The sequence below is a fragment of the Ovis aries genome, chromosome Y (assembly GCF_016772045.2).
Source record: "Ovis aries strain OAR_USU_Benz2616 breed Rambouillet chromosome Y, ARS-UI_Ramb_v3.0, whole genome shotgun sequence".
Lineage (NCBI taxonomy): Eukaryota > Metazoa > Chordata > Mammalia > Artiodactyla > Bovidae > Ovis > Ovis aries.
In genome coordinates, this window is record NC_082741.1 from 7,256,869 (window position 1) to 7,283,704 (window position 26,836).

The following is a 26,836-nucleotide window of genomic DNA, read 5'->3' on the forward strand; positions in this document are numbered from 1 at the left end:
TATACAGTTTTGATGAACTCCTTTTCCTATTTGGCACCAGTCTGTTGTTCCATGTCCAGTTCTAACTATTGCTTCCTGACCTGCATACAGGTTTCTCAAGAGGCAGGTCAGGTGGTCTGGTATTCCCATCTCTTTCAGAATTTCCCACAATTTATTGTGATCCACACAGTCAAAAAGTTTGGCATAGTCAATAAAGCAAACATAGATGTTTTTTTCTTGAACTCTCTTCCCTTTTCAATAATCCGGCGAATGTTGGCAATGATCTATGGTGATAGTGACATAGATGCCCCCAAATTCATCCTGGACCTAGCCTTTCCCTTTTTATTTGGTATCTAGTGACTCAAATAGTGAAAACTCCACCTGCAATGAATGAGACCCAGATTCGACCCCTGGGTCAGGAAGATTTGCTGAAGAAAGGAATGGTAACCCACTTCAGTGTTCTTCCCTGGAGATTTCCATGGACAGAGGAGCCTGGTAATCTATAGTCCATGGAGTCTCAAAGAGTCAGACATGACTGAGTGACTAATGCACATCCTGATAATAAGACCAGTGAACTCTTGAATAGTTTTATATACTCCCTGACTGAGGAGTACGTCAGTGAGAGAGGCAGCATAGCTTGGCAGAAAGAGTACTGCCACTGAAATCGGAAAATTGGGCGTGAACACCAGTTTTGAAGCTAGTTGTTTAGCCTTGGATACATTCTTTTAACTTCCTTGGGCCTCAGTTTACCCCTTTGTGATGAGGATAATACTTTCCATTCTCTGGAAGACAAAGGGGAAATGTGAGCAGCTCCAGTGCAGTGCATGGGGCATATAAAACATTGGAGAAATGGCCAGTGCTATCATTTTACTACTGTGTCTTCCTGTGGATGCATGACATCTGCCCTTCCTCCTTCCTATCAAGTGCTGAGGCTTAGACGCTTTGTTGAGCTGCTTTCAAGCCCAATGGAAGTTCACGAGACTGTGATTCTGAGCCTTCTTCAGTTCCTATTTGCACTTCTTCTCCCTTGGCCCCTTCTCCCCACATCACTTTTATTTCCATCTCTTTGCTCATCTCTACTCTTGCCTGTTCCTCATTTTCTCTCCATAGCTCTGCATTTGCCAAACTGCCCACTGCTCGAACTGTCTCAAACTCAAATCATTAGAAATAGTTCAGTGAGGATGGAAGCTTCATGAGCATGGGCCTCGCATGCATCTGTCCCTGGCATCATCAAGGTGGCCTTGCAGGAGGGGAGTGGTTACATGTGGTGGCTTTGCATTAGGCCAGCCCAGTGACTTGGTGCCTTGCTGCTGGGTGATTCAGCTGCAGTCTCCCCTCCATGATGTGGGAGCAGTGAGAGTTTGGGGCCAACAGTGGTGCCCTGACCACACAGCCTTCTTCCCTTCGCTGAGACTCAAGCTGTATGCAGTAGATTTTGCTGCAGCCCTGGGAGTTTGGGGTCTCATTCTGTAATGAGACACATTCATTATTTTAAAGTCAAGTGTGTGAATGTTCCTGCTGGGTAAAATAAACAAAGATTATAAATGGATTTATATTAGCTCAGGTCAGATTTTTCAGCCATCTGTGTTCAAGTCTGGTTAGGCTTTGTCTCCAAACACATTGTGAATGCATTTTCAGTTCTCCAAGCTTGTTGGATTTCACGGTTGTGTGTGATCGATTGTGAAATTGTAACATGCATTACAGAAGAAACCATATGAAGCAAAAGTTGGTACACATAAACTCTCAAATGTTAATTACTGTTATGACTGTGGTTTTACAAGCTATTATTTGATTGAAGTTTAGTAGATTTACTCTATTGTATTGATTTCTGCTATACAGCAGTGAGTCAGTTACACATATATAGATTGCTTCTGATATTCTTATCCATTACAGTTTATCACAAGATGAACTTCCCTGGTGGCTTAGACAGTAAAGCGTCTGCCTACAATGTGGGAGACCTGGGTTCAGTCCCTGGGTTGGGAAGATCCCCTGGAGAAGGAAATGGCAACCCACCCTGGTACTCTTACCTGAAAAATCCCATGGACAGAGGAACTTGGTAGGCTACATACAGTCCATGGGATCGCAAAGAGTCAGACACGACTGAGTGACTTCACTTTCTTTTCTTTGTCAGAGGATATTACATAACTTTGTTGTTTATCCATTACGTATGTAATAGCTTTCATCTGTCAAATCCAGCCTCCCATCCCACTCCATCCCTACACAAATCCTTCCCACTTAGCCACCCCAAGTCTCTTCTCACCATCCATGAGTGTTTCTGTTTCATAGACATACTCATTTGTGTCATATTTTAGATTTCACATATAAGTAATATCACATGGTATTTGTTTTTCTTTCAGACTTACTTCACCTAGTATGGTAACTCTACTTACAGGCATGTTGCTGCAAATGGCATTATTTTTGTTGTCCTTTTTTTTGGCTGGTTCCATTGTGTCTGTGTGTGTATGTATGTATATACACACCACATCTTTATCCATTCATATACTGATGAATGTGTAGGTTGTTTTTATGTCTTGGCTGTTGTGAATAGTGCTGCTATTAACATACAGGTGCATGTATCTTTTTAGATTAAGAGTTTTGTCCGTATATATGCCCAGGAATAGGATTGGTAGATCGTATGGTAATTCCTCTTTTAGCTTTTCTGAGGAACCTCTGTTCCATGGTGGCTGTATCAACCATATTCACCAACAGTGTAGGAGGGTTCCATTTTCTACACACTCTGTCCAGCATTTGTAGAGTCTTTAATAATGACCATTCTGATCCAGTGTGAGGTCATCCCTCATTATAGTTTTGACTTGTGTTTCTCTGATAACTAGTGATACTAAGTATCTTATCATGTGCCTATTGGCCACTTGTATTTCTTCTTCAGAGAAACGTCTACTTAGGTCTTCTGCCCATTTTGGGTTGTTTAATTTTTTGCTCTTGATTGTGTATATTTTGGAAATTAAGCTAACAAATTAAGTGTTGTTACCAAATATTTTGTCCCATGCATAAGCTGTCTCTTTATTTTTTGTTTATGGTTTCTTTTGCTATACAAAAGCTTATACCGATTTTCTTAGATTTACGAGATAAATGTTTATTTTTGTTTTTATTTCTATTATCTTGGGAGACTGACCTAAGAAAACACTGGTATGATTTATGTCATAGAATGTTATCCTATGATCTCTTCTCAGAGTTTTGTGGAATCATGTCTTCTGTTTGAGTCTTTAAGCTATTTTGAGTTTGTGTGTGATGATAGAGTATGTTCTCACTTCACTGCTTTATATGCAGCTCTTCAGCTTTCCCAACACCTCTTGTTGAGCAAATTGTGTTTTTCCCATTGTACATCATTGCCTTCATTGTCCAAGATTAATTGACTTTGGGTATGGGGGTTTATTTGTGGGCTCTCTATTCTATTCCATTGATTCATTTATCTGTTTTTGTGCCAGTACCATGATGTTTTGATTACTATACCTTTCTAGTATTTTCTGAAGTCTGAAAGGGTTATGGCTCCTGCCTTGTGTTTTTTGCCCTCAGGATTTCTTTGGCAATTCTGGGTCTTTTGTACATATAAATTTTAAGATTGATTATTCTAGTTTTGTGAGGAAGTATCATGGGTAATTTAATAGAAATCACATTAAATCTATAGATTTCTTTAGGTATACTGCCATTTTAACAGTATGCTTATAGTCCAACAGCATGGGCTATCTTTTCATTTCTTTGAATCCTCTTTAATTTCCTTTATTAATATTTTATAGTTCTCAATATATAAATCTTTCATCTCTTCATTCATGGGTATTTTTTATGTTTTGGGATGGGGAAAGTAATTTTTAAAGATCCTGGAAAAGATCAATTTTCATTCCAGTCCCAACGACAGCAATGCCAAAGAATGCTCAAAGTACCACACAGTTGCACTCATGTCACACTCAAGCAAATCTATGCTCAAAATTCTCCAAGCCAGGCTTTCAACAGTACATGAACCGTGAACTTCGAGACATTCAAGCTGGATTTAGAAAAGGCAGGGGAACCAGAGATCAGATTACAAAGATCCACTGGATCATTGAAAATGCAAGAGAGTTCCAGAAAAACATCTACTTCTGCTTTATTGACTATGCCAAAGCTTTTGTGTGGATCACAACAAACTGTTGAAAATTCTCAAAGAGATGGGAATTCCAGACCCCAGACCTGCCTCCTGAGAAATCTGTATGCAAGTAAGGAAGCAACAGTTAGAACTGGACATGGAACAACAGACTGGTTCCAAATCAGGAAAGGAGCACATCAAGATTATATACTGTCACCCAGCTTATTTAACTTCTGTGCACAGTACATCATGAGAAACGCTGGGCTGAATGAAGCTAAGCTGGACTCAAGATTGCCAGGAGAAATATAAATAACCTCAGATATGCATATGGCACCACCCTAATGGCAGAGATCGAAGAAGAACTAAAGAGCCTCTGGTTGAAAGTGAGAGAAGAGAGTGAAAAAGTTGGCTTAAGACTCAACATTCAGAAAACTAAGATCAAGGGAGGAGGGTGGGAGGGGGGTTCAGGATGGGGAACACGTGTACACTCATGGTGGATTCATCTTGATGTATGGCAAAACCAATACATTATTGTAAAGTAATTAGCCTCCAATTAAAATAAATAAATTTATATTTTAAAAAAACCCACGAAGATCATAGCATCTCGCCCCATCACTTCATGGCAATCAAAAGGGGAAACAATGGAAACAGTGAGAGACTTTTTTTGGGGGGGGCCTCCAAAATCACTGCACATGGTGACTGCAGCTATAAAATTAAAAGACACGTCCTCCTTAGAAGAAACATTATGACCAAACGAGACAGCATATTAAAAAAGCAGAGACTTTACTTTGCCAGCAAAGATCTGTATCATCAGGACTATAGTCTTACCAGTAGTTGTGTGTGGATGTGAGAGTTGGACCATAAAGAAAGCTGAGTGCCAAAGAATTGATGCTTTTGAACTGTGGTATTGGAGAAGACTCTTGAGAGTCCCTTGGACTGCAAGGAGATCCAGTCAGTCCATCCTAAAGGGGATCAGTTCTGAATACTCACTGGAAGGACTGATGCTGAAGCTGAAATTCCAGTACTTTGGCCACCTGATGCAAAGAACTTATTCATCTGAAAAGACCCTAATGCTGAGAAAGATTGAAGGCTGAAGGAGAAGGGGAGGACAGAGGATGGTTGGAGGGCATAACCAATTCAGTGGCCATGAGTTTAAGTAAACTCCAGGAGTTGGTGACGGGTAGTAATGCCTGGCATGCTGTGGTCCCTGGGGTCATAAAGAGTTAGACATAACTGAGTGACTGAACTGAACTGTTTTGGGTTTGTTTTTTTTTTTAACATTCTTTTCTAATATTTCATTATTATTGTAAAGAAATGCAGGTAGGCTCTGTAATCTTATATCCTTCTACTTTGCTGAATTCATTTCTTAGATATAGTCAGTTTTTGTGTAGAGTCCTTAGAGTTTTCTCTGTATGTAGTTTCATGTCACTTGCATATAGTGACAATTATACCTCTTCCCTTCCAATCTGAATACCTGTTGTTTCTTTTTCTTGTCTGATTGTTGTAGCTAGAGCATCCATTACTGTATTGAATAGAAGATGTGAGGGTGGACTTCCTTATCTTGTTCTAGATTTTACCAGAAAGGCTTTCAGGTTTCACCATTGAGTATTAGATTCACTGTGGGTTTTTAATAAATGATTATTATTATGTTGAGATGTTTCCCCCCAGTTCCCAGGTTAGTAAGAGTTGGCCTTGACTGGATGTTGAGTTTTCTTAGATGCTTTTTCTACATCTATTAAGATGATGATGTGGTTTTTTTCTTTTCTTCTTGTGGTGTTTCATGTTGATTTGCATGCGTAGAATCTTTTTTATGAACTTGGGATGAATCTCACATGGTTGTAGTATATGATCTATTGTATGTCTTATTGAATTAAGCTTGATAACAGTTTGCTGAGGAATTTTTTCATCTATATTCATTAAAGATATTGACCTGTAATTTTTTTGTTTATGTTAGTGTATTTCTCTGGTTTGGTATCATCACAGTGATAGTGGATTCATGAAGATATCTGAGAGTGTTTCCTCCTCCTCAGTTTTTCGGAAAAGTTTGAGAAGGATCTCTATAAATTCTTCTTTTCATGTTTCGTAGAATTCACCTCTGAAGCTATCTGGTCCTGTACTTTTGTACAGAGCTTTTTTTATTATGATTTTCTTAATTAATTTATTTTAATTGGAGGCTAACTACTTTACAGTATTGTAGTGGTTTTTGCCATACATTGACATGAATCAACCTTGGTTGTACACGTGTTCCCCATCCTAAACCTCCCTCCCAAATCCCTGTTCCTCCCCATCCCATCCCTCAAGGTCATCCCATTGCTCTAGCCCTGAGCATCCTATCTCATGAATCAAACCTGCACTGGCTATCTGTTTCACATATGATAATATACATATCTCAGTGCTATTCTCTCAAATCATCCCACCCTCGCCTTCTCCCGGAGTCCAAAAGTCTGTTCTTTACATCTGTGTCTCTTTTGCTGACTCACACATAGGGTCATCGTTACCATCTTTATAAATTCTATATATATACATCCAGTTCAGTTCAATCGCTCAGTCGTGTACGACTCTTTGCGACCCCATGAATTGCAGCATGCCAGGCCTCCCTGTCCATCACCAACTCCCGGAGTTCACTCATATTCATGTCCATCGAGTCAGTGGTGCCATCCAGCCATCTCATCCTCTGTCATCCCCTTCTCCTCCTGCCCCCAACCCCTCCCAGCATCAGTCTTTTCCAATGAGTCAACTCTTCGCATGAGGTGGCCAAAATACTGGAGCTTCAGCTTTAGCATCATTCCTTCCAAAGAAATCCCAGGGCTGGTCTCCTCAGAATGGACTGGTTGGATCTCCTTGCAGTCCAAGGGACTCTCAAGAGCCTTTTCCAACACCACAGTTCAAAAGCATCAATTCTTCGGCACTCAGCCTTCTTCACAGTCCAACTCTCACATCAATACATGACCACTGGAAAAACCACACCATTGACTAGATGGACCTTAGTCTACAAAATAATGTCTCTGCTTTTGAATATGCTATCTAGGTTGGTCATAACTTCTTCCAAGGAGTAAGCATCTTTTAATTTCAGGGCTGCAGTCACCATCGGCAGCGATTTTGGAGCCCCCAAAAATAAAGTCTGACACTGCTTCCACTGTTTCTCCATCTATTTCCCATGAAGTGATGGAACCGGATGCCATGATCTTCGTTTTCTGAATATTGAGCTTTAAGCCAACTTTTTCACTCTTCTCTTTCACTTTCATCAAGAGGCTTTTTAGTTCCTCATCACTTTCTGCCATAAGGGTGGTGTCATCTGCATATCTGAGTTTATTGATATTTCTACTGGCAATCTTAATTCCAGCTTGCGTTTCTTCCAGTCCAGCGTTTCTCATGATGTACTCTGCATAGAAGTTAAATAAGCAGGGTGACAATATACAGCCTTGACATACTCCTTTTCCTATTTGGAACCAGTCTGTTGTTCCATGTCCAGTTCTAGCTGTTGCTTCCTGACCTGCATACAGGTTTCTCAAGAGGCAGGTCAGGTGGTCTGGTATTCCCATCTCTTTCAGAATTTTCCACAGTTTATTGTGATCTACACAGTCAAAGGCTTTAGCATAGTCAGTAAAGCAGAAGTAGATGTTTTTCTGGAACTCTCTTGCTTTTTCCATGATCCAGCTGATGTTGGCAATTTGATCTCTGGTTCCTCTGCCTTTTCTAAAACCAGCTTCAACATCAGGAAGTTCATGGTTCATGTATTGCTGAAGCCTGGCTTGGAGAATTTTGAGCATTACTTTAGTAGCATGTGAGATGAGTGCAATTGTGTGGTAGTTTGAGGATTCTTTGGCATTGCCTTTCTTTGGGATTGCAGTGAAAACTGACCTTTTCCAGTCTTGTGGCCACTGCTGAGTCTTCTAAATTTGCTGGCATATTGAGTGCAGCACTTTCACAGCATCATCTTTCAGGATTTGAAATAGCTCAACTGGAATTCCATCACCTCCACTAGCTTTGTTCGTAGTGATGCTTTCTAAGGCCCACTTGACTTCGCATTCCAGGATGTCTGGCTCTAGGTGAGTGATCACACCATCATGATTATCTGGGTCATGAAGATCTTTTTTGTACAGTTCTTCTGTGTATTCCTGCCACTTCTTCTTAATATCTTCTGCTTCTGTTAGATCCATACCATTTCTGTCCTTTATCAAGCCCATCTTTGCATGAAATGTTCCCTTGGTATCTCTAATTTTCTTGAAGAAATCTCTAGTCTTTCCCGTTCTGTTGTTTTCCTCTATTTCTTTGCATTGATCGCTGAAGAAGGCTTTCTTATCTCTTCTTGCTATTCTTTGGAACCTTGCATTCAAATGCTTATATCTTTCCTTTTCTCCTTTGTTTTTCACCTCTCTTCTTGTCACAGCTATTTGTAAGGCCTCACAGACAGCCGTTTGCTTTTCTGCATTTCATTTTTAGTATTCTATATTGATGTTTTTCTCTCTGATTTACTTCACTCTGTATAATAGGGTCCAGTTTCATCCACCTCATTAGAGTTGATTCAAATGAATTCTTTTTCATGGCTTAGGAATATTCCGTTGTGTATATGTACTACAGCTTTCTTATCCATTCGTCTGCTGATGGACATCTAGGTTGCTTCCGTGTTCTCGCTATTATAAACAGTGCTGCAATGAACATTGGGGTACACGTGTCTCTTTCAATTCTGGTTTCTCGGTATGTATGCCCCACAGTGGGATTGCTGGGTCACAAGGCAGTTGTATTTCCAGTTTTTTAAGGAATCTCCACCCTGTTCTCCATAGTTGCTCTACTAGTTTGCTTTCCCACCAGCAATGTAAGAGAGTTCCCTTTTCTCCATACCCTCTCCACCACTTACTGTCTGTAGACTTTTTGATAGTAACCATTCTGACTGGCATGAGAGGTACCTCATGATGGTTTTGATTTTCATTTCTCTGACGATGAGTGTTGTTGAGCATCTTTTCAAGTGTTTGTTAGCCATCTGTATGCCTTCTTTGGAGAACTATCTGTTTAGATATTTGGCCCATGTTTTGATGGGATCACTTATTTTTCTGAAATTGAGCTTCAGGAGCTGGTTATATATTTTTGAGATTAATTCTTTGTCAGATGCTTCGTTTGCTATTACTTTCTCCCAATCAGAAGGCCATCTTTTCACCTTGCTTATAGTTTTCTTCGTTGTGCAAAAGCTTTTAAGTTTAATTAGGTCCCATTTGCTTATTTTTGCTTTTATTTCCATTACTCTGGGAGATGGGTCATAGAGGATCATGCTGTGATTTATGTCAGAGAATGTTTTACTTATGTTTTCCTCTAGTTTCTGGTCTTATGTTTAGATCTTTAATCTATTTTGAATTTATTTTTCTGTCCGATGTTAGAAAGTGTAGTTTCATTCTTTTATAAGTGGCTGGCCAGTTTTCCCAGCACCACTTGTTAAAGGTATTGTCTTTTCTCCATTGTATATCCATACCTCCTTTGTCAAAGGAGGTGGCAAAGATAAAGTATCCATAGGTGCATCAATTTATCTCTGGGCTTTCTGTTTTGTTCCATTGATCTATATTTGTCTTTGTGCCAGTACCATACTCTCTTGAATACAGCTTTGTAGTATAGTCTAAAATCAGGCAGGTTGATTACTCCTGTTTCCTTCTTCTTTCTCAAGATTGCTTTGGCCATTCTAGGTTTTTTGTATTTCTGTACAAATTGTGAAAATATTTGTTCTACTTCTCTGAAAAATACCATTGGTAGCTTGATACAGACTGCATTGAATCTATAGACTGCTTTGGGTTGTATACTCATTTTCACTATGTTGCTTCTTCCAATGCATAAACATGGTATAGTTCTGCATCTATGTGTATCCTCTTTGATTTCTTTCATCAGTGTTTTATACTTTTCTATGTATAGGTCTTTTTCTTTAAGTAGATGTATTCCTGGGTATTTTATTTGTTACAGTGGTAAATGGAATTGTTTCCTTAATTTCTCTTTCTGTTTTCTCATTGTTAGTGTACAGAGGCAAGGGATTTCTGTGTGTTAATTTTATATCCTACAACTTTACTGTATTCATTGATTAGCTCTAGTAATTTTCTGGTGGAGTCTTTAGGGTTTTTATGTAGAGGATCATGTCATTAGCAAACAATGAAAGTTTTAGTTCTTTTCCAATCTGGATTCCTTTTATTTCTTTTTTTTCTCTAATTGCTGGGGCTAAAACTTCCAAAACTATGTTGATTAGTAGTGATGAGAGTGGGCACCCTTGTCTTGTTCTTGATTAGTAGTGATGAGAGTGGGCACCCTTGTCTTGTTCCTGACTTTAGGGGAAATGCTTTCAGTTTTTCACCATTGAGGAGAATGTTTCTATGGATTTATCATATATGGCTTTTATTATGTTGAAGTATGTTCCTCTATTCCTGCTTTCTGGAGGTTTTTTTTATTACAAATGGATGTTGGATTTTGTCAAAGGCTTTCTCTGTATCTTTTGAAATATTCATGTGGTTTTTATCTTTCAATTTGTTAATGTAGTTTATCACATTGATTGACTTTTGGACATTAAGGAATCCTTGCATCCCTGGAGTAAAGCCTAGTTGGTCATGATGTTTTATCTTTTTAATAAGTTGTTGGTTTCTGTTTGCTAGAATTTTGTTAAGAATTTTTTCATCTATGTTCATCAGTGATATTGGCCTATAGTTTTCCTTTTGTGTGGCATCTTTGTCTGGTTTGGTATTAGGATGATTGTAGCCTCATGGAATGAGTTTGGAAGTTTACCTTCCCCTGAAATTTTCTGGAAGAGTTTGAGTAGGATAGGTGTTAGCTCTTTTCTAAATTTTTGATAGAATTCATCTGTGAAGCTGTCTGGCTTTTGTTTGCTGGAAGATTTCTGATTACAGTTTGGATTTCTATGCTTGTGATGGGTCTGTTAAGATTTTCTGTTTCTTCCTGGTTCAGGTTTGGAAAGTTATACTCTTCTAGGAATTTGTCCATTTCTTCCAAGTTGTCTGCTTTATTGGTATATAGTTGCTGATAGTAGTCTGTTAGGATCTGTTGTATTTCTGTGTTTTCTGTTGTGATCTCTCCATTTCCATTTCTAATTTTCTTGATTTGATTCTTCTCTCTTTTCTTGGTGAGTCTGGTTAATGGTTTGTCTATTTTATTTATCTCTTCAAAGAACCAGCTTTTAACTTTATTGATTTTTGCTGTGGTTACTTTTGCTTTGTTACTTTTTCATTTATTTTGCCCTAATTTTTATTATTTCTTTCCTTCTCCTCACCCTGGGGTTCTTTATTTCTTCCTTTCCTCATTGCTTTAGATGTACAGTTAGGTTATTTATTTGATTTTTCTCTTGATTCTTGAGGTAAGCTTGTATTGCTGTGAACCTTCCCCTTAGGACTGCTTTTACTGAGTGCCGTAGGTTTGGGGTTGTGTTTTCATTTTCATTCATTTCTATGCATATTTTGATTTCTTTTTTTATTTCATTTGAGATTCGTTTGTTATACAGGCTAAACGTGTTGTTTAGCCTCCATATGTTCGTACTTTTTTCTTCCAAAAATTTTTATTGTTTCAAGTGGCAAAACATTATTAGTTTCTGTGGGGACCCTGGCAGGGCAGAGGGAGATGTGGGGTGGGGCTGGGCTCCGCCCGTTACAAAAATCAAACACTTTTATAAAAAAGGCTACAAGTTGGTATCAAAAGAAAACCCAAGGGGGGCTGCAGGAGGAAGCAGAGAGGGAGGTGGGAAGACAGCGAGGGACCAACACCGTGGAAGACCGGTGGGGAGGGGCAGTGCAGAGGAGCTGGGACGCTGATACAAAGTGCATGTCGGGGCCTCTTAATAGTTTTTTCCCTGTATTGACATCCAGTCTTAACCACATTGTAATCAGAAAAGATGCTTGGAATGATTTCAGTTTTTTTGAATTTATCAAGGCTACATTTATGGCCCAGGATGTGATCTATCCTGGAGCAGTTTCCATGTGCACTTGAGGAAAAGGTAAAATTCATTGTTTGGGGGTGAAATTCATTGTTTGGGGTGAAATGTCCTGTAGATATCAGTTAGGTCTAACTAGTCCATTGTATCATTAAAGTTTGTGTTTCCTTGCTAATTTTCTGTTTAGTTGATCTATCCATAGGTGTGAGTGGGGTATTAAAGGCTCCCACTATTATAGTGTTACTGTTAATTTGCCCTTTCATACTTGTTAACATTTGCCTTATATATTGCAGTGCTCCTATGTTGGGTGCATGTATATTTATAACTGTTATATCTTCTTCATGGATTGATCCTGTGATCATTATCTAGTGTCCTCCTTTGTCTGTTTTCACAGCATTTATTTCAAAGTCTGTTTTATCTGACATGAGTATTGCTAGTCCTGCTTTCTTTTGGTCTCCATTTGTGTGAAATATATTTTCAGTCTGTATGTGTCTCTTATATTGAGGTGGGTCTCTTATAGACAGTGTGTGTGTGTGTATATATATATATATATATATACACACACACACATATATAGGGGTCTTGGTTTTGTATCCATTCAGCCAGTCTTTGTCTTCTGCCTGGGGCATTCAACCCATTTACATTTAAGGTAATTAATTATAAGTATGATCCCATTTCCATTGTTGTTTTGGGTTCGAGTTTATATACCCTTTCTGTGTTTCCTGTCTAGAGAAGATCCTTTAGCATTTGCTGGAGAGCTGGTTTGGTGATGTTGAATTCTCTCAGCTTTTGCTTGTCTGTAAAGCTTTTGATTTCTTCTTCATATTTGAATGAGATCCTTGCTGGGTACCGTAATCTGGGCTGTAGGTTTTTCACTTTCATCACTTTTATGTCCTGCCATTCCTTTCTGGCCTAAAGAATTTCTATTGAAAGATCAGCTGTTATCCTTATGGGAGTCCCGTTGTGTGTTATTTGTTGTTTTTCCCTTGCTGCTTTTAATATTTGTTCTTTATGTTTGATCTTTGTTAATTTGATTAATGTGTCTCGGGGTGTTTCTCCTTGGGTTTGTCCTGTTTGGGACTCTCTGAGTATCTTGGAATTGGTATTGGAATTCTCTTACCCATTTTAGGGACGTTTTCAACTATACTCGCTTCAGTGTAGGTATGGAGGCTTTTTTTTTCCTCAAGTATTTTCTCATAGTCTTTCTTTTCATCTTATTCTTCTGGGACTCCTGTGATTCCAATGTTGGGGCATTTAATATTTTCCCAGAATTCTCTGAGATTGTCCTCATTTCTTTTAATTCTTTTTTCCTTTTTTCCTCTCTGCTTCATTTATTTACACCATTCTATCTTCCACCTCACTTATCCTAACTTCTGCTTCAATCTACTGTGGTTCACTCCAGAGTGGTTTTGATCTCATTGAGAGCTGGACTGTGAGGAAAGCTGAGCACTGAAGAACTGATGCTTTTGAACTGTGGTATTGCAAAAGATTCTTGAGAGTCCCTTGGACTGCAAGGAGATCCAACCAGTCCATTCTAAAGGAGATCGGTCCTGGGTGTTCTTTGGAAGGAATGATGCTAAAGCTGAAACTCCAGTACTCTGGCCACCTCATGCGAAGAGTTGACTCATTGGAAAAGACTGTGATGCTGGGAGGGATTGGGGGCAGGAGAAAAAGGGGACAACAGAGAATGAGATGGCTGGATGGCATCACCAACTTGATGGACGTGAGTTTGAGTGAACCCTGGGAGATGGTGATGGACAGGAAGGCCTGGCACGCTGCGATTCGTGGGGTTGCAAAAAGTTGAATATGACTAAGCAACTGAACTGAACTGAACTGACTTTCTTCTAGGTCCTCTTTAAATATTTCTTGCATCTTCTCAATCCTTGTCTCCAGACTATTTTTCTGTAACTTCATTTTGGTTTCAAGATTTTGGATCATTTTTACTATCATTATTCTGAATTCTTCTTCAGGTATACTCCCTATCTCCTCCTCTTTGGTTTGGTTTGGTCAGCATTTATCATGTTTCTTTTCCTGTTGAATATTTCTCTGCCTTTTCATCTTGTTTAGATTGTTATGCTTGGGGTGACATTTCTGTATGCTGGAAATTTTTGGTTCCTCTTTATTGTGGAGGTTCCTCCCCAAGGGTGGGATTGGATGAGTGGCTTGTCAAGGTTTCCTGGTTAGGGAAGCTTATGTCTGTGTTCTGGGGGTAAAGCTGGATCTTTTCTCTCTGGAGTGCAATGAAGTGTCTAGTAGTGAGTTTTGAGGTATCTATGACTGGTGTGACTTTGGGCAGCCTGTATATTAATGCTCAGGGCTGTGTTCCTGAGTTCTGGAGAATTTGCATGGTATGTCTTGCTCTGGAACTTGTTGGCTCTTGGGTGGAGCTTGGCTTCAGTGTAGGTATGGAGGCTTTTGGTTGAGCTTTTGTCAATTAATGTCCTTCTAGTCAGGAGTTCTCTGTTCTCAAGTTTTGGATTTAAGCCTCCTGCCTCTGGTTTTCAGTCATATTCTTACAGTAGCCTCAAGACTTCATCTGTACTGCACTGATGATAAAACATCTAGGTTATTGGAGAAAAGATTTTCCACAGTGAGGGACACCCAGAGAGGTTCGCTGAGTTACATGGACAAGAGAAGAGGGAGGAGAGAGATAAAGGTGACTAGGAGGAAAAGAAGGGGAATCAAAAGGGGAGAGAGCAGTCTAGCCAGTAATCAAATCCCTGTGTGCTCTCCACAGCCTGAAACACCCACAGAGGTCATAGAGTTACACAAGAGAAGAGAGAGGCAGGAGATAGAGGTGACCAGGAGGAGAAGAGGGGGAATCAAAAGGAGAGAGACAGATCTAGCCAGTAATCAGTTCCCTATGTGTTCACCACAATACCCAAAGAGATTCACAGAGCTGGGTAGAGAAGAGAAGTGGGAGAGATGAGTTAGAGGTTACTGGGGGAGGAAAAGGAGAGTTAAAAGGGGAAGAAGGCAATCAAGCCAGTAATGACATTCCTAATTAAAAATGGGTACTGAAGATTATATTCTTAAAGGTACAAAATTGATAACAAATACCAAAAAGCAAAGGTTGAAAATCTAGAGTAGAGGTTAGACTCTCAAAAATACAATATTTTTTAAAAAGCCAAAAAAAATCACAAAAATCATTAAAAATATATATGAAATTTGTGTTAAATATAGGGTCTTTTTCTGGGCAAGGCAATTTAGGTTATAAAATTGAAAATTAAGGAATAATAAAGGACTTAAAAATAAAAAATAAAACTTTAAAAATGATAATATAAAATATATCTAGGAATTTTGTGGTCAGTTCAGTTTCAGATAGTTCCTGTTCCAGCTTATACTTCTTCTCTAGGTCTATCAGTTCAGTTGCTCAGTCGAGTCCAACTCTTCGCGATCCCATGAATCGCAGCACACCAGGCCTCCTTGTTCATCACTAACTCCCTGAGTTTACCCAGACTCGTGTCCATCAAATTGGTGATGCCATCCAGCCATCTCATCCAGTGTCATCCCCTTCTCCTCCTGCCCTCAGTTCCTCCCAACATCAGGGTCTTTTCCAGTGAGTCAACTCTTTTCATGAGGTGGCCAAAGTATTGAAAATTTCAACTTCAGCATCAGTCCTTCCAATGAACATCCAGGACTGATCTCCTTTAGGATGGACTGGTTGGAGCTCTTTGCAGTCCAGGGGGCTCTCAAGAGTCCTCTCCAACACCACAGTTCAAAAGCATCAATTATTCTGCACTCAGCTTTCTTTATAGTCCAACTCTCACATCCATACATGACTAATAGCTTTGACTAGACAGACCCTTGTGGACAAAGTAATGTCTCTGCTTTTTTAAATATGCTGTTTAGGTTGGTCATAACTTTCCTTCCAAGGAATAAGTGTCTTAATTTCATGGCTGCAGTCACCATCTCCAGTGAGATGGAGCCCAAAAATATAAATTCTGACACTGTTTCCACTGTTTCCCCATCTATTTCCCATGAAGTGATTGGACCAGAAGCCATGATCTTCGTTTTCTGAATGTTGAGCTTTAAGCCAACTTTTTCACTCTCCTCTTTCACTTTGATAAAGAGGCTTTTTCGTTCCTCTTCACTTTCTGCCATAAGGGTGGTGTCATCTGCATATCTGAGATTATTGATATTTCTCGCAGCAATCTTGATTCCAGCTTGTGTTTCTTCCAGTCCAGCATTTCTCATGATGTGCTCTGCATGTAAGTTAAATAAGCAGGGTAACAGTATATAGGCCCTTTCCAATGTAGTTGTTGCTAACCGCAGGGTTTTAATCAGTTGCAGCTGTCACTTCCAAAGCAGTTCCCTCTTTATTTTAGCTTCCTCTGTTTGCAAGTCTCTTCTTCAGTGTCTAATTTCCATGCTGACACAAGGGGGCGAAGGTGGTCACTTATTTAGGGTTGCTGTGCTGTGGTGAGAGAGGAACACTACAAACAAATATCACTGGCATGTGTGGGGAGTGCTCGCAGTGTCTGGGTCAAACTGGGTTGTCCCCGCTCACAGAGTGCGTTTTCATCCAATCCCAGAGGCAATGCCAAACAATGATCAAACTACTGCACAATTGCACTCATCTCACACACTAATAGAGTAATGCTCAAAATTCACCAAGCCAGGCTTCAGCAATACATGAACCGTGAACTTCCAGATGTTCAAGCTGGATTTAGAAAAGGCAGAGAAACCAGAGATTAAATTGCCACCATCTGCTACATCATTGATAAAGCAAGAGAGTTCCAGAAAAATATCTATTTCACAGACTTGGTTGGGCCTGCGTTTTGTACCCTTCACAGGTCCAAGCAGCTCAGGTGAACAGGTGCTTGGTGAGCACACTCTCCCCAGGTGATGCATCTTATCACCTCCCCCATCCCAGGCTCTCAGTCTCCTGAGTGCACAGCGGGAATGCCATCTCAGGTGTGCTGTGTGTCTCCTCTGGCTATGACCTTCCTGGCAGATGTCAACTGTACAGGATCTCAGGAAAACTTTGGTTAGCTACTGGGACACTGCTCGCAGTTTGGTAGAGGATACAGTCTCTGGGGACGAGTTTTCCCCTTGGCTTCTGGCTCTGGCTATCGCCTCTGGCATGGGGAGGGGCTGGTCTGCAACTGACTAGCTCTCCTCTGGTATTTGCTCAGTCCTTCGTTTTGTGAGCAGGCCAGGCTCTGACTAGGTTAGAGCTTTTCATAGGAAAGTTCTCTTTCTTTCTTTCTTTCTTTCTTTCTTTTTTTTTTTTTGTCCTCTCTCTCTCTCTCTCTGGCTATACCACAGTTTGGGTTGCTATCTCGGGTTAGCTCCCTTAGATTGTCTTCAGGGCATTCAGGCCTGGTCCTTACCCTAAGCAATGCAGCCCACGCCTCCCTGTTCAGCCTCCACTTGGTAGTGGCAGAAGCAAGCTTCTGGGCTATTTCTCCACTGGGAGTTGCGGTTAGGCACATAATATGTGGGGTTTATTATTATTAACTTTTTCTCCTGCTGGTTATGTTGCCCTCTGAGATTCCAACACTCCCCCACAGACCCGCTGGTGAGAGGGTTTCCTGGTGTTTGGAAACTTCTCCCCTTTCACAGCTCCCTCTCTGGGACAGGTCTCTGTCTCTAACTCATTTGTCTTTCTTTTTATCTTTTATATTTTGTCCTACCTCCTTTTGAAGACAATGGGCTGCCTCTTTGGGTGCCTGGTGTCCTCTGCCAGTGTTCATAAGTTGTTTCTTGGAATTTGCTCAGAGTTCAAATGATCTTTCAATGAATTTTTGGGGGAGAAAGTGGTCTCCCCATCCTATTTCTCTACCATCTTAGGACTGCCCCCCATTATGATTATTATTACATATTCTTTTTCACTTCTAATGATCAGTCTGTTCAAATTACTTAGTTGTTTTTCTTTTTTTATTCAGTTTTGGTGAGCTATGTGTTTTTAGAAAATTGTCCATTTGTTCTGGGTTTTGAATTTGTTGGTGTATAATTGTTCATAGTATTTTCTTAGGATTTTTTTAGTTATTTGTAATTGGCTTTTATATCTCCTTTTCATTCCTTATTTTGTTTATTTGAATCTGTTTCTTTTCTTGGTGAGCCTGACCAGAGGTTATCAATTTTATTACTCTTTCAAAGACTCAGCTCTTGGTTTTATTGACTTATTCTTTTTTTAATTTCTACTTTATTTTCTATTATCTTTATTAATTCCTTCTTTCTGCTAACTTTAGGTTTTGTTTGTTCTTTTTCTGGTTATTTTAAGTGGTATATTACATTTTTATTAAGGTTTTCCTTGTTTTTTGACGAAAGTGTATATTATTGTGAATCTCCAAGAACTGCTTTTGCTACATCCCATAAATTTTTTCTGTGGTTCTGTTTTCATTGTCATTTGTCTAAAGGTATTTTTAAATTTCCTCTTTGGTTTCCTGGATCCATTGGTTTTCCATTAGTATATTGTTTAGTCTGCATGTGGTCATTTTTTTTTCCCATTTCTTTTTCTGTGGTTGTTTTCTTTTTTTCCTGCCTTTGTAGTCAGAAAAGATATGTGAAATAATTTCTGTATCCTTACATTGTTCAGGCTTGTTTTGTGCTCCAATATGTGGTCAGTTGTAGAGACTGTGCCATTTGCAGCTAAAAGAAATGTCTATTGGTTTTTTGTTGTTGGTTGGTTGGTTGGATACAGTGTGCTGAAAATACCAATTAGATCTAACTGTTCTATTGTACTATTTAAGATCTGTTGCCTTACTATTCTCTTGCCTAGCAGTTCAGTCAATTGATAGGACTAGGGTGTTAAACTCTCCTATCATTATTGTATTCTTGTGAATTTCTCTCTTTATATCTGTTAGTGTTTGTTTTACATACTTAGATGCTCCTATATTAGGTGTATATATTTTAACTGGTGTGAAATACGCTTCTTGTATTGATCCTTTTATCATTATAAAGTGTCATTCATGACCTTTCTTTTTGACATTTGTTTTAAAGCATGTGTTGTTTGATATAAGTATTGTGACCCCTTACTTTCTTGTCATTTTGTTTTGGATGAAATAGCTTTTTTGTATCTTCCCATTTTCAGTCTGTGTTCCTTGCCCTAAAGTGGGTCTCTAATAGCAGCATATTGTAAGCTCTTTTTTCTTTTTTATCCAATCTACTACTGTCTGTCTATTGTTTGGACCATTCATTCCTTTTACATTAAATGTCTTTATTGTTAGATTGTACAGTGTACAGGAAACAGAGAGCAAGACCATCCCCAAGAAAAAGAAAGGCAAAAAAGCAAAAGGGCTGTCTGAGGAGGACTTACAAATAGCTATGAAAAGAAAAAGCAAAAAGGAAGGAGAAAAGGAAAGATATACCCATTCAAATGCAGAGTTCCAAAGAATAGCAAGGATAGATAAAGCCTTCCCCAGTGATCAGTGCAAAGAAATAGAGAAAAACAATAGAATGGGAAAACTTGAGATATCTTCAAAAAAGTAGAGATACCAAGGGAATATTTCATGCAAAGATGGGCTCAATAAAGGACAAAAATGCTATGGGCCTAACAGAAGCAGAAGATATTAAGAAAAAGTTGTACAAAAAAGATCTTCAAAACCCAGATAATCATGATGGTGTGACCACTCACCTAGAGCCAGACATCCTTGAATTTGAAGTCAGCTGGGCCTTAGGAAGCATCACTATGAACAAAGCCAGTGAGGGTGATGGAATTCTAGTTGAGCTGTTTCATTTCCTAAAAAATGATGCTGTGAAAGTGCTGCACTCAATATGCCAGCAAATTTGGAAAACTCAGCAGTGGCCACGGGACTGGAAAAGGTCGGTTTTCATTCCAATCCCAAAGAAAGGCAATGCCAGAGAATGCTCAGACTACTGCACAGTTGCACTCATCTCACATGCTAGTAAAGTAATGCTCAAAATTCTCCAAGCCAGGCTTCACCAATACATGAACCGTTAACTTCCAGATGTTCAAGCTGGAAAAGGCAGAGGAACCAGAGATCAAATTGCCAACATCTGCTGGATCATGGAAAAAGCAAGAGAGTTCCAGAAAAACACCTTTTTCTGCTTTATTGACTATGCCAAAGCCTTGACTATGTGAATCACAATAAACTGTGGAAAATTCTGAAAGAGATGAGAATACCAGACCACCTGACCTGCCTCTTGAGAAACCTGTATGCAGGTCAGGAAGCAACAGTTAGAACTGGACATGGAACAACAGACTGGTTCCAAATCAGGAAAGGAGTACATCAAGGCTGTATATTGTCACCCTGCTTATTTAAACTTCTATGCAGAGTACATCATGAGAAACGCTGGACTGGAAGAAACACAAGCTGGAATCAAGATTGCCAGGAGAAATATCGATAACCTCAGATATGCAGATGACACCACCCTTATGGCAGAAAGTGAAGAACTAGTGAAGAACTAAAGAGCCTCTTGATGAAAGTGAAAGAGAAGAGTGAAAAAGTTGGCTTAAAGCTCAACATTCAGAAAGCAAAGATCATGGCACCTAGTCCCATCACTTCATGGCAAATAGATGCAGAAATAGTAGAAACAGTGGCAGACTTTATTTTGGGGGGCTCCAAAATCACTGTGTATGATGACTGCAGCTATGAAATTAAAAGACATTTACTTCTTGGAATAAAAAGTTAATACTAAACTAGACAGCATATTAAAAAGCAGAGACATTACTTTGCCAACAAAGGTCTGTCTCAGTGTAAAGTAATTAACCTCCAATTAAAATAAATTTATATTTTTAAAAAGAGTATGGTTTTTCCAGTAGTCATGTATTGATGTGAGAGTTGGACTGTAAAGAAAGCTGAGTGCCAAAGAAGTGATTCTTTTGAACTGTGGTATTGGAGAAAACTCATGAGAGTCCCTTGGATAGCAAGGAGATCCAACCAGTCCATCCTAAAGGAAATAAGTCCTGAATATTATTGGAAGGACTGATGCTGAAGCTGAAATTCTAATACTTTGGTCACTTGATGTGAATGGCTAACTCATTTGTAAAGACCCTGATGCTGAGAAAGGTTGTAGGTGAAAGGAGAAGGGCCTGACCGAGGGTGAGACGGTTGGATGGCATCACTGACTCAATGGGCATTAGTTTGAGTTAACTCCCAGAGTTGGTGATGGACAAGGAGGCATGGCATCCTGTAATCCATGGGGTTCAAAGAGTCAGACATAAGTCTGAGTGACTGAACTGCACTGAACTGGTTGTTTAGATTTTATCAGAATGAAAACCATAATCACAGAAACAAATCCAAAGTGATGACATGGATCACAATGTTGTTTAACTCAGTGAAACTATGAGCCATCCCATGTAGGGCTACCTAAGATGGAGGAGTCATGGTGGAGAGTCCTGGGTCCACTGGAGAAGGGAATGGCAAACAAACTCAGCATTCTTGCCTTAGAACCCATGAACAATACGAAAAGGCAAAAAGATATGATACTGAAAAATAAAGTCCCCCGGTTGGTTGGTGCCCAGTATGATACTGGAGAAGAGCTGAGTAATAACTCCAAAAGGAATGAAGAGTCTGAGCCAATTTGGAAACGGTGCCCAGTTGTGGATGTGCCTGGTGGTTAAAGTGAAGCCTAATGCTGTAAAGAGCAGTATTGCATAGGAACTTGGAATGATAGCTCCATGAATCAAGGTAATTGGAAGTGGTCAAACAGAAGATGGCAAGTGTGAACATTGAAATTTTAGGAATCAGTGAACTAAAATGGATTGGAATGGGCAAATTTAATTCAGATGTTCATTTTATATGTACTACTGTGGGCCAGAATCCCTTAGAAGAAATGGAATGGCTCTCATAGTCAACAGAAAGAGCCTGAAATGCAGTACATAGGTACAATCTCAAAAATGACCAAGTGATGTCATCTCGTTTCCAAGGCAAACCGTTCAATATCACAGTAATCCAACTGTAATACACAGTAATCCATCTATGCCCCAATCACTAATGCCAAAGAAGCTGAAGTTGAACAGTTCTATGAAGACCTACAAGATCTTCTAGAACTAACACCCCCCCCCCAAAAAAAAAAGTCCTTTTCCTCATAGGGGACTAGAATGCAAAAATAGGAAGTCAAGAGGTACTTGGAGTAGTAGGCAAGTTGGTCTTGGAGTACAAAATGAGGAAAAGGAAAGACTAACAGAGTTCTGCCAAGAGAATGCACTGGTCATAGCAAACACCATCTTCCAGCAACACAAGAGATGACTCTACACTTGGACATAAGCAGATGGTCATTACTGAAATCCTATTATTATATTCTTTGCAGCCAAAGATGGAGAAGCTCTATATAATCAGCATAAAAAAGACCTGCGGCTGAGTGTGGCTCAGATTGTGAACTCCTTTTTGCAAAATTCAGACTTAATTTGAACCAGATATCTTGGCATGAGAGGTCAAGTGGATCTTAGGACACATCACTACAAACAAAGCTAGTGGAGGTGATGGAATTCCAGATAAGCTGTTTCACATCCTAAAAGATGATGCTGTGAAAGTGTTGCACTCATATGCCAGGAAATTTGGAAAACTCAGCAGTGGCCATGGGACTGGGAAAGGTCATTTTTGATTCGAATCGCTAGGAAAGGCAATGCCAAAGAATGCTCAAACACAGTTGCACTCATCTCACACTCTAGTAAAGTAATGCTCAAAATTCTCCAAGCCAGGCTTCAGTAATACATGAACCGTGAACTTCCAGATATTCAAGCTGGTTTTAGAAAAGGCAGAGGAACCAGAGATCAAATTGCCAGCATCCACTAGATCATTGAAAAAGCAAGAGAGTTCCAGAAAAACATCTATTTCTGCTTCATTGACTACACCATGTATGGATGTGAGAGTTGGACTATAAAGAAAGCTGAGCACCGAAGAATTGATACTTTTGAAGTTGGTGTTGGAGAAGACTCTTGAGAGTCCCTTGGACGGCAAGGAGATCCAGCCAGTCCATCCTAAAGGAGATCAGTCCTGGGTGTTCACTGGAAGGACTGATGTTGAAGCTGAAACTCCAATACTTTGGCCACCTGATGTGAACAGCTGACTCATTTGAAAAGAACCTGATTCTGGGAAAGATTGAGGGCAGAAGGAGAAGGGGACCACAGAGGATGAGATGGTTGGGTGGCATCACCGACTCAATGGACATGGGTTTGAGTGAACTCCGGGAGTTGGTGATGGACAGGAAGGCCTGGCGTGCTGCGGTTCATGGGGTTGCAGAGTCAGACACAGCTGAGCGACTGAACTGACTGACTATGCTAAAGCCTTTGACTTTGTGGATCAGAACAAACTGTGGAAAATTCTCAAAGAAATGGGAATACAGACTACCTGCCTTCCGAGAAATTTGTATGCAGGTCAAGGAGCAACAGTTAGAACCAGGCATGTAACAATGAGCTGTTTCCAAATTGGAAAGGAGTATGTCAAGACTATATATTGTTACCCTGCTTATTTAACTTGTATGCAGAGTATATCATGAGAAATGCTGGACTGGAAGAAACACAAGCTGGAATCAAGATTGCTGGGAGAAATATCAGTAACCTCAGATATGCAGATGACACCACCCATATGGTGGAAAGCAAAGAGGAGCTAAAGAATCTCTTGTCGAAAGTGAAAGAGGAGAATGAAAAAGCTGGCTTAAAACTCAACGTTCAAAAAACAAAGATCATGGTATCCAGTGCCATCCTTCATTGCAAATAGTTGGGGAAACAATTGAAACAGTGACACTTTATTTTCCTGGACTCCAGAATCACTGTAGATTTGACTACAGCCATGAAATTAAAAGACACTTGCTCCTTGGAAGAAAAGCTATGACAAACCTAGACAGCATTTATAAAAGCAGAGACAGCACTTTGCCAACAAAGGTCCATTTGTCTAGTCAAAGCTATGGCTTTTCCACTAGTCATGTATGAATGTGAGAGTTGAACCATCAAGAAGGCTGAAGAACTGACTTTTGTACTGTGGTGTTGGAGAAGATTTTTGAGAGTCCCTTGCAAGAAGATCAAAGCAGTCATTCCTAAAGTAAATCAACCTGCATATGTATTGGAAGACTGATACTGAAGCTGAAGCTCAGTACTTCAGTCACCAAATGCGAATGGCTGACTTATTCGAAAAGGCCTGATGCTTGAAAGATTGAAGGCAGGAGGAGAAGGGAACAACAGAGGATGAGAGACAGTGTCAGTTGGATGGCATCACTGACTCACTCAATGGACGTGAATTTGAGCAACTGATGTGCTGCAGTCCATGGGGGTCACAGAATGTTGGACAGAGTTGGAAGACTGAAAAGAAATAGTTTATTGCCATTTTAAGAAATATTTTCCCATTGATTTTATATTTCTTTGTCCATTTCTTTTTGTTTTACTTTGTGTGACTTGATGAATTTTTTTTATTATAGTTACATTGTCTTCTTTTTGTTTTTTTGTGAATCTGTTGTATGTTTTTTTGTTTTATAGTTACCCTGTTTTCATCCTTTATCTACTTGCCTTAGACTGGTAGCCATATAGACTCAAACAATTCTAGGAAGTAGGGGCAATCTACATTTTCTTACTCTCTTCCCTCAAATTTTATGATTTTTATGTCCTCTTTTACATCTTCATGTTCATTTCTCTGACATTCATTGTGATTATCATCACTTTCTTAGATTTTTTAAAAAATATCTATACTGGTTAATTTGGGGCTTCCCAGATGGTTCAGTAGTAAAAAAAAGTCTGCCTGCAGTGCAGGAGATATAGGTTCAGTCCCTGGTTTGGGAAGATCCCCAGGAGGAGGAAATGACAACCCACTCCAGTATTCTTGCCTGGGAAACTCCATGGACAGAGGAGTCTAGTATAATGATCATAGGCTACAACCCATGAGGGCTCAAAGAGTTAGATTTGACTGAGCAACTGAGCATGCATGCATGCCAAGTATCCTGGGTTGCAGATTTTTCCTTTTTAGTGCTTTGAATATCTCTTGCCAAGCCGTTTGGGTCTGCAACATTTCTGTAGGGAAATCAGCTGATTGCTTTATGGGGGTTCTCTTATAATTAATTCTGTCTTTCTCTTGCTGTTATTAGCACACTATCTTTAACTTTTGCCATTTTTATAGTATGTCTTGATGTAGGTCTCTTTGGGTTTATCTTGTGTGGAACCCTCTCTGTTTCCTGCACTTGGATATCTGTTTACATCTTCAGGTTTGGGAAGTTTTCAGCCATAATTTCTTCAAATACTTTTTTTTAAGCTTTTCTCTTTCTTCCCCACCTGGAATCCCTATTATGTATAGATTGGCATGCTTTTTATTGTTCCATAGGTCTTGTATATAGATTTCTTTCTCTTTTTTTTTTAATTTGGCTTTCTGTTTACTGTCTTGAATGAGTGATCTTCATTATTCTATCTTCTGGGGCACTTACTGATTCTTCTGAATCATTTGTTTTGTTTTAGCCATGCCACATGAATTGCAAGATCTTCATTCCCTGACCAGGGATTGAATCCACACCTTTGTCAGTGAAAGCATGGGGTCCTAACCACTGCAATACTAGGGAATTGCCTGTTTTTCTGCATTATTCATTCCTGTTCATTGCCTTTAGTTTGGTTTTCATCTCAGCAAATGAGTTTTGTAATTTTCTTGCTTCCTCTTTATAGTTTCTAGTCCATTTTTATAGTACTTTGAACTTATACTGATAACTTGTTCTTAATTTCTTTAGTATTTCCATCCTTTTTTGAAATCTGTGCTGTTAAACTGAAGAGGTCTGTTTCATTGTTCTTTCAGAGGAGTTTTCTTGGTTTAATCACCCTTAACTAGGGGTGCTTCCTCTGCTTCATTTTACTTAATTTTCTCTCCTGAATTTACAGAAAAGAAGTATATCTACTGTGGTCCCAGGGGACTGTTTATATGTGGAAGCGTCCCTGTGTAGCTTCTGTGGGTTTAATGTTTGTTTGTCATGAGGGCTGTTTTTGGTTTGAATGCCTGTGGCCTCTTTGCTCAATGTGTGCTGGCCATGATCATTATACCCTTATAATCCAGGTATGCAGATGTGGTGGCTGGTGCCCAGTCTTGAGGTTCTTGGCATTGGTGGAGGATCTCATACACACCCCCTAGAGCATGTGATGGGATCACAGGCAGCTTGAGACCACTCCTGGAGCCTGGGAGAGTGGCAATGGCAGCAGTTCGAGATTGCTTTTGTAACTTGGGGTGGAGAGCAGCAGAGGCTCAGAACCGACCTGAAGCCTGTGGCATGCAGGTGGCGGTTGCCATGCCCATGATCCCTCCTGGAGCTTCTGTAGGCTGTGTCATACTGCCTGACAGCATGCACAGCAGAAAAGGCTGCAGTGGTGTGTCCCACCACTCCCCTCACATACCCCAACCATCAGTAGCACCTGGCCTCTAAGGCGGCCCAAGCTTCCTCCATGTACACCCTCAGAAGTGACTGCTCCAGACTCCAGCCCCTTCAGGCTGTTTCCACACAACCCACCCTAGCCCTCTCCCTGAGTCTGATCTCCAAAGTGTAAGCTTCGACACCCAGCTCCTGTCTGCATGGGTGGACACATGTCTCTGGGTGGGGAATACAGGGCAGTGGAGCTGACCTTTTGTGCAGGTCTGTCTCTCTCCCAGCTGCTGCACATCAGAGTCTGCATTCTCCTCCAAGGCTCTGGAGCTCACCCCCATCTTGACTGATCTCCTGCAGTGCAGGAACCTTGCCTCTTTCACAGCTCCTTCCTGAGGGTACAGATCCTGTCCCAGATTCTTCTTCATTTTCTTTTGTTGTACTATTTTGGAACCAACCTGGTTCCATGGAGATTATTTTGCCCTTTTGGAGATCTGAGATCTTCTGCCAGTGTTCAGTAGATATTCTGTGAGAATCAGAATTCCACACAGAGATGTATTGTTGACGTATTTGTGAGTGGAAGTGGGTTCATGTCTTATGACTCCACCATCTTGATCACTTCCTACAAACTATTTAACATG

At 40.0% G+C, this 26,836-nt stretch overlaps 1 protein-coding gene across 5 annotated transcripts in view; it reads left to right on the forward strand.

The window, feature by feature from the left end:
* The window catches only part of LOC132657159 (centriole and centriolar satellite protein OFD1-like), an 84,506-nt gene that overhangs the window by 42,482 nt on the left and 15,188 nt on the right, over positions 1-26,836 (forward strand). The gene's annotated exons all lie outside the window — the stretch shown is intronic.